The sequence below is a fragment of the Bidens hawaiensis genome, unplaced genomic scaffold, assembly GCF_021521415.1.
Source record: "Bidens hawaiensis isolate Kalapana, Puna unplaced genomic scaffold, B.hawaiensis_p1.1 tig00031109_1, whole genome shotgun sequence".
Lineage (NCBI taxonomy): Eukaryota > Viridiplantae > Streptophyta > Magnoliopsida > Asterales > Asteraceae > Bidens > Bidens hawaiensis.
The window spans coordinates 134,870-143,782 of NW_027495213.1; positions in this window are offsets into that span (position 1 = coordinate 134,870).

An 8,913-nucleotide genomic window follows, 5' to 3' on the forward strand; every position below is an offset into this window, starting at 1 on the left:
CAGATCGGAGCAAATACTGTGACTTTCACAAGACAAAGGGCCACAACACTGAAGAATGCATAGATGTAAAAGATATGGTCGAAGCATTTGTCAGAGATGGGACGCTCGCGCACCTCGTGGCGTAATAAAGGCTGAGCAGGCGGGTGCGTATAGAACCCCAGCTGGGGAAAACACGAATCAATTCCAGCTTCAAAATCGAGACTACATGCTGCATAAAGAACGAGATCCCGAACCAGGTGCGTATCGGCTCGATGGCACTCCCATCCCAACAAGGAAGGGAGCTCATTTACACAGTTTGCATGTAAATCAATTCCAATTTGTAAAGAAAAGGCCAAGAGCCACTCTAATGGAAATGATTCTCTCAAGAATATCGAAGCTGATGATTTTACATTTAATACTTTTCTGGACACTAATATGCCGGTTTTCACCGCATAATTACGTGAAGTCATTGCATGGGAAGGCGGTCCTACCCGCACGAACCCAATAACGTGACAAACCTTCACACAGGTCAGTTGAAGGAGTTCAATTATTCCATTAAATGAAAGTGCCGGTCTATCCGCATGAATCATGAAAGGAAAATGAACACTAACCTATCGACAACCGCGCGTCGAACGGTTCAAAACAAAATTCTTAAAAAGGTAAGAAAAACCTACACGCAGGTCAGGTATGGGTAAAGTTTTGCCATCATATTAAGTGCAAGTGACGGTTCTACCCGCACAATCACGAAAGAGGAAGCAAAACTTCACACCTATTATCAACCACGTTCAAAGGTTAACTTATCCTCAAAAGGCAAGAAAAACCTACACGCAGGTCAGGTATGGGTAAAGTTTTGTCATCCTACTAAGTGCAAGTGACGGTTCTACCCGCACAATCACGAAAGAGGAAGCAAAACTTCACACCTATTATCAACCACATTCAAAGGTTAACTTATCCTCAAAAGGCAAGAAAAACCTACACGCAGGTCAGGTATGGGTAAAGTTTTGCCATCCTACTAAGTGCAAGTGACGGTTCTACCCGCACAATCACGAAAGAGGAAGCAAAACTTCACACCTATTATCAACCACATTCAAAGGTTAACTTATCCTCAAAAGGCAAGAAAAACCTACACGCAGGTCAGGTATGGGTAAAGTTTTGCCATCCTACTAAGTGCAAGTGACGGTTCTACCCGCACAATCACGAAAGAGGAAGCAAAACTTCACACCTATTATCAACCACGTTCAAAGGTTAAATTATCCTCAAAAGGCAAGAAAAACCTACACGCAGGTCAGGTATGGGTAAAGTTTTGCCATCCTATTAAGTGCAAGTGACGGTTCTACCCGCACAATCACGAAAGAGGAAGCAAAACTTCACACCTATTATCAACCAAGTTCAAAGGTTAACTTATCCTCAAAAGGCAAGAAAAACCTACACGCAGGTCAGGTATGGGTAAAGTTTTGTCATCCTACTAAGTGCAAGTGACGGTTCTACCCGCACAATCACGAAAGAGGAAGCAAAACTTCACACCTATTATCAACCACGTTCAAAGGTTAACCTATCCTCAAAAAGTAAGAAAAACCTACACGCAGGTTAGATAAAAGTTAAAGTTTAGCCATCCTACCAAGTGCAAGTGACGGTTCTACCCGCACAATCACGAAGGAGGAAGCGAAACTTTAACCCACTATCAACCACGTTCAAAGGTTCTTATTCTAAACACTTGGAAAATTGCTAATTTAAACTAAGTATGCAAGTCATAAGTTTATAAAGCAAGGAACCCAAAGAAGGAAATAACAATCTTATACGCAAAAAGATTAATATTTCAAGAATATATTACAAGAATGGCCGGGAAACTACCCGCCTAAAAGAATAAAACTATACAAGTCTATCTTAGCAATGGGAAGTGATCTTCAGGATCAAGCTTCAGGGCCGCTTCCACTTGGACCCGCTCCGTCAGAAGAACGGGGTGGTTCGAAGAACGCCTTGAGGACAGCTAACCCATCATCAGCAGCAGCTACTTCGTCCACCTTCTCCACCACTGGATGCGGGAAGGCGGCGTATTGGTTCAATGCTTGGTCATAAATGGCTTCGGTATCCACATCGAACAAAGGGAAGTTGGAAGGCGGGACGCCTTTCTCAACAAACCCTAGACCAAGCAGGAAGCCGGCCTTTTCCCCATCCTCATGAGAAGCGTTGAGGGCTGCGGTCATAGCATCATCATAAGAGGTCTCTGAAAAGACCCGACGCACAACCTACAAAGAAAACACAAGTATTAGAACCTTTTCTTACAAAAGAAAAGCGTAAAGATAAAACTAAACATACCTGAGGCAACGCTTCTCGAAGAAGCCATTGGAGGGCAGCTTGAGCTTCGTTATGGGCGCGTTCGGCTTCGCTCTTGTTAAGGTTGGCAAGTAAAACTTCCTTTGCGGCAGCCTCTTCGACGCCCTTAAGTTTCCGCTCGGTGTGGTCAAGCACCCCCCTCTGGTCCAGGATTTCCTGGAGTTTCTTGGCATCTTCCATTGCCAAGGCATCATGAGCGCGTTGGAGAGCCTCTAATTTGGCCTTGAGCTCCTCATTCTCCACACGCAAAGGCTCAGCAACGGCTTCAGCCTTGGCAGCCCTCTCGGTTGTGTTTCGCGCAGTCTCCCTGGCCAGCCGAAGTTGTTCATTCACAGCTTGGGCAGCCTTGGAGCGGGCCTCGAGTCGCGCCTGAACTTCAACCTCGAGGGCCTTGAAGGCCTTCTCCTTGTCGGCGGCAGCTGCCGCCAGCTGTTGGTTCTCCTCCCGAAGAGCACGCGCCTCAGATATGTCCTTGGCGCGAGCTGCTTTCAACTTGTCGTTTTCACGACAAAGCAGCTCGACGCGCGGCTGCATCCGGGCCTGGAGAACCCGAAGCTCATTAGTTAGCCTACCCTCCTGGTAGCTAACCATGGCTTCCCCCAACGCACCCGGAGGAGCAGCGTGGCGAGCCCAGTCCACGCACTCCACAGGTGTGCGAATGGTTGTTCCTCGGCGTATGTTCCATCGTGGAACATACACTTCATTGGAATCCGACACTGCAAAAGAAACAAAGGCAGTAAGGAAAAGATGATAAAAAACATAAGAAAAGAAAGGAACCCTACGCACCTGTAGGGTCAATGACAGGCCGATAGCCGCCAAACCCATCACCTGAACCTAAAGGAAATCCATCCAACAGGTCAGGCAGACGGGAAGGTGGCAATGATCGGCGGGAAGCCCTGCGCGTACCTGATGGTCCGGCCATCGGTGCCGGTGGCGCGGGCATGGTGGCAGCCGCCGAGGTCACCGTTGTGGTCGCCGCCGCGGTCGCCGCCTCGTTGGCAGCAGCAGTAACCGCCGGCTCTGTGAAGGATGCTGTAAAAATCGCACTCACAGCCGGCGGTGACGTCATCTCAGCTGGAACAGTCTGCTCAGAGGGAGCAACTGAACCAGCGGAAGCAGACGCAGGCACCTGGGTCGACGCCTCAGGTAGGCTGACCAAGCCTACCGTCATTGGCGGAAGGGTACTCCTCTGCGCTTCACCCCGGAATGCGTCAACATCCACGCCTGCACAAAGAAGAAAGTGTTATAAATTTATGAAGTGATAAATTTACAGACATTATAATTGAACTTACGGGTTTTCTTGACCCTGAACGTACGGACGGGCGGGGAGGAACCCGATGGAGCCGGCCTCTTAGTACCGGTCACCGTTGTCTTCGTTGGTTCTCCGGAGGTAACGGTCGTAGCCTCCGGAGCAGTGGTCTTCTCACCACCGGGCTTCCCCGCCACTTCTTCACTATCTGACTCCGAGTCAGATAGAACCACTGGATCAGCTGTGGAGGCCTTCTCCTTCCCCTTCACGCCGGCAGCAGCCTTCTTCTTCCGCACCAACGGAGGAGCATCTGAGGATTCCTCAGAAGAAGACGGGTCAGGAATTCCAGCAGCGGGTACAGCATTGAGGGATTGAGGAAAGAATATCGCCTTACCTGGCCGCCGGTGGCTCAGGATCTCGTGGCCCAGCGGATAGACCTCCACAAAACGATCCGCCGTTTGCTCCAGGATGGGCAACTCGCCCTCGTCCAGAGCACGAGTACCCATCCGCGCAGGACCGTCGGTTTCCCGCGGGTACAGAAGCGACTCCAAATCATTTCCCTCTGAGAATAAACAGTTAGAAGACAAACGCGTATAAAAAAGAAAGACAAGACATACCATAGGGAATAGAGTTCAAACCGTATTCGAGAAGGATGGGAACCTGAGACGCATCCTTCCACACCCGGCTCATCCCTAACATGACCATCCCGGGTTCGGTTAGTGTTTCTTCAACAACCAACCTTTTATCTCATGAAAGACACATGTGAAGCTCTCTACTATACTCATCATTAGTTTCCCATGGTCTCCCTAATAGGTATAAATGTGTAGGATATTTTATATGATCAAACAAATTTGATGCTTTACAACTTATATATTAAATATTACATTTTTAGAGTTAAACAATATATGATTCTTGGTGTTGCTCAAAATGTCAGTGATATACCTAACTATCTTTTTATCCAAATCTTTACAACAGCAACGACAGTGTTGGTCTTCATGTTATTTTAACATATTCATGTAAATATTTTTAATACTATCAAATGTTAGTTTTTTATATTATTTTAGCATTCATTCATATTTTATGTTATATTTATAAATCTTGTGATGTTCACTAAAAACAGCCCTTTGTTTATTTAATCATTATAAATACAAACTTTATTCAAAATACTTTTACATCTAAAAGCATATTTGTTGTAACTGATCACAAAGTCAATATCCAGATACTTTATTTTTCAAAATTCCTGCTTTAGAATTAAAAATTGTTTTTTTCAATACTTTGCACTAAAAAAGAAACAAATGCTTTACCCAATACATGAAACTGCTTTTAGCTTTCCAACTTTAATAAACTGATTTCTTTCTGTTTCAAATCAGTAAATATCATTTCATACACTTATGGGCCAACTATTTTATTTTACCAAAATTTTGCTTTCATATTTTTTCGATAAGTTGATTTAATTCGTTTTTTTATACTTTTAAACGTTACTTTTTTTTATTTAATCATTCATCGATATCTTATCTTAAACTTATAAATCATATTCATAGAAAACAAAACTTTCTTTATTTAACCATTAAAATGCATTCTTTTATATACAAATTAGCTAAATTTTTCATTTTTAAAGTTAAATATATCCATCGTGTTATAATCTTCTTTTATTAAAAGACTTTTACATCTAAAACCATATTTGTTGTGAAATACTAAAAGTCAAAATTCAGATTTTTTTTCTATTTCAAAATTTCCACGTCGAAGTTAAAAATGGTGTTTTTCAATACTTTTCATCAAGCAGCTATCAAATCCTATACCCAATACCTATTATCTTTTCAGCCTTATTAAAAATGATTTCAAACTCTTTCAAATCATAAAAGACTTATCTCTAACCAACAAAGACAAGACCTGCCTGCAACCATTCTTCTCGCTTTGGTTTACATACATAAAGTATCTTTTATTTATCTTTTTAGTTGTTTTATGTCAGAAAAATAGTCCACTGTATAGACAAATAGACAGTTTCCGATTTTTTTACACAACACTCACTGGAATCTCTAACCAACATAGAGAACATGTTGGTTTCTTTTCTTATATTCATAAATATATATAGTCAATTATATACACAAATACATGGATTCTAATTTTTCACACGACACTCACTGAAATCTCTAACTAGTATAGATAACAGATGTTGATTTCTTCTTATAACCCTATAATAAATCTTTTGAGGACAACAACACACTATAAGTACCCACTCATACTTCATCTTCTTTCACACCATCTTTTCACTTCTTTAACACTAAACATGTTGATTGAATTCTCAAGGAGCAATTGTCTGTCATTCAAGTCATGGAAGCCAAGTACTTTCCTCTATTCCTGTTTTCTTTTTTATCTTTTTTTTTCATGTTTCATGTCATCAACATAGTTGATACACTGTTAAACACTTATTTCCAACTTTGCATTCAGCTTTATAAATATTTAATGAATAGTTAATGGGTTAGATATCATTATATCATTAGTAATAATTATAATCAACTTTGCTAAACTTGAACAACACCAAAAATTGTTTTGCTTTATATTTTATCAAGAAGTTTTATTATTTTTATTTAAAGACACTATTATATTTTAGTCTTAATAATTTTTAATTTGATGCAGTTTGCTTGCACTCGGTAATATCACCTACCTCAAGGATCTTGATTTGTCCCGCCATGATTATACGTAAAGGTTTGAGCAATCCGGTTATGGAAACAACCGATGTACAACAATCCCCAACAATGGTACTATATTGAAATGATCGTGATGACTGATGAGCAGCTACATGTTTATACAATAATCATATTATTATTAAGTATTTTTTATATGAAACATGAAACTTTTTCATTTAATCTTTATAAGGTACCACCATGCAAGCCAATGTTCTTTGTTGATACTTTACTAGATTTGAGGATCTTCTAGATGAATCAGATTATATTTTATGATTTATCACACTTTTTCATTTACACCGTTGGCTGTTTACTTCTCATAAATAACTAACTTTTCTATTACAGTTTTCATTTATTAAGTATAATTCATGTTTATATTTTCATTTTACAAACCTTACTAGCAGTCTGAAACAGTAGTGTTATATATTGTTTAGTAGTTGTACCATTTGACTACTATGTTTTTGAGATGGTAGTAAACTATTTGGTCTGTTTTGTCCATTTAGCACTATGTTATCAATATTTGAAACTATTAACATCTCACATTACTTAACCAAAATATTTTACAACTGTTAACATTTTTAAGCAAATTGTATCGTTGTATTCTATAAAATTAACATGTTACTTTTTCATTAATCTATGTAGAAAGACTTTTTTTTATATTTGTTGCTCTATTTAGACAGAACCTTATTTAACTGTTGTTTACTTCTACTAACTCTCGATGACCGTTTATCTAGATATTAGTAAACTCTTTTGGCTATTTTTGCATATGTTATGATTATTTCAAACTAACAACACTTTACATAACAGTTGATTTTAAAAGTGTTAACATTTATTTTTTATTTCTGATTCTTATAGGCTGTTACTTCATTGTCAAACCGACTATTGGTTTAAATGAGTCCAAGTACAAGTATGTTGAAAACCAAAACAAGTTAGGAATCTATTCTGACAGCGAAGTCTACCAATGTAATGATTTCTCTGGTCCAACACATGGCTTGTCATTCACAAACTTTAAGGGTATCGTTGAACAAACTGTTTCTGAAAGTCAACCACTAGGTAATAAAAAACCCTCTTTATTTTATTTCATTATTATAACTTAAAATACTTACATGACTTATTAATATTTATTTAATGTTTTTTTTAGATGTAATTGGTTTTGTTGCCGATGTTGTACCGTAAGAAAATCAAAACACAAAGTGGGAAAGATACAAAGAAACTGAATGTCCTTCTTCAAGATCTACAGTTTGTCTTTTTTTCTATATCATTTAAATTTAATTATATAATCTAAAATCTTTTTTAAACCTTTAGCTTTATTACTTTCTTGAAGAATGCAAAAAATTTACTTGTTATCGTGGGATTTTTATGCTGATATGATACTTAAGCATTGGGAAAATAGAGAACAAAATGGTGTTATTGTTGTCATCCTACAATTTGGTACATTGAAGTAATTGGACGCTCTGGTTATGTCAACAATTGCTTAAGTGTTTCAAAGCTTTTCATCAACTCTGACATTGATGTTTCGAAACAGGTTTTTGTAACTTTAATAATAGAACATTAATTTTTAAGATTTCATCATTTACTTCTATTGACCAACTTAAGTTACTTTTTAAACAACCTTCTCCATAACTCAGCTGGGTCTTCATGTTCAACCCAATCCTCTAAACTCTCAGGAATGTTTTTATCTATGTATGGTGAATATGTTGTAAGATCTGAATTCAATAACATAGCCGAACTGAATCTGCATAAGGTTAAATGCATTACTGTATTCTAATAATTGTTACATTTTTTTGAGTGTTTATAACATAGAATTTGTTTTTTGTAGGTCAAATATTTTGTCATTTTTAGGACGGTTCAGTTGGTATCCCAAGACTTGCCTTGGTATTATTTGGCATGTAGAACTTGCAACAAGAAGGTTACCAAAAAGACTGACGAAAAAGAAAAGTCTGTTGACGTTTAGGTTGACAAGGAGGACGCTTACAAGTGCAAAACCGAAAGTTGCAATAACAATACCGTTTACTTTCTGCAAACATATTAACATATTTATAAATCTTCCTTAATTATATTCTATATTTGACATTGTTTATATTTTCTAAGTGAATTAACTACAATATGCTATTTAGGCTAAGAGTTTCATTAGCTGTCCAAGACTCAACGGGAACAGTTTCTTTGACATTATTTGACAATAATGCTTGCAAAATTCTCAAAACAAATGCCTCCACTTTAATTGACAAATATGTAAGTCATTTTCTTAGTATACATACAATATTATATTGCTTTTTTTATATCGTCTGTCATTAAAATTAAAATATTTCTATGTATTACAGAGGGTGGGTTGATAACGGCGTGTGTCCAACTGAGTTTGATGTCCTTTAGGGAAAAAAGTTGCTTTTAAGATTGATATCGCGCACAGTTTTTGGCATTTCTAAACTGACTGATGACGTGGATGTCATTGTTGAGTTGGAAAAGAAGGCCAACAATGTTGAGGTAATACTACTATTTTGTGGACCATTTAGGTTATATTTTTTTATTATAATAATTTTTAATAATTAATATTTTTATTAATATGTAGGTGGACAACTCTTCTTTCATTGGCAACGAAATCAATGATATCCAGTCGTTGGGAACTGTTGACTTAATGGTATGACTTCTATAAAATGTTAACTTTTTTCC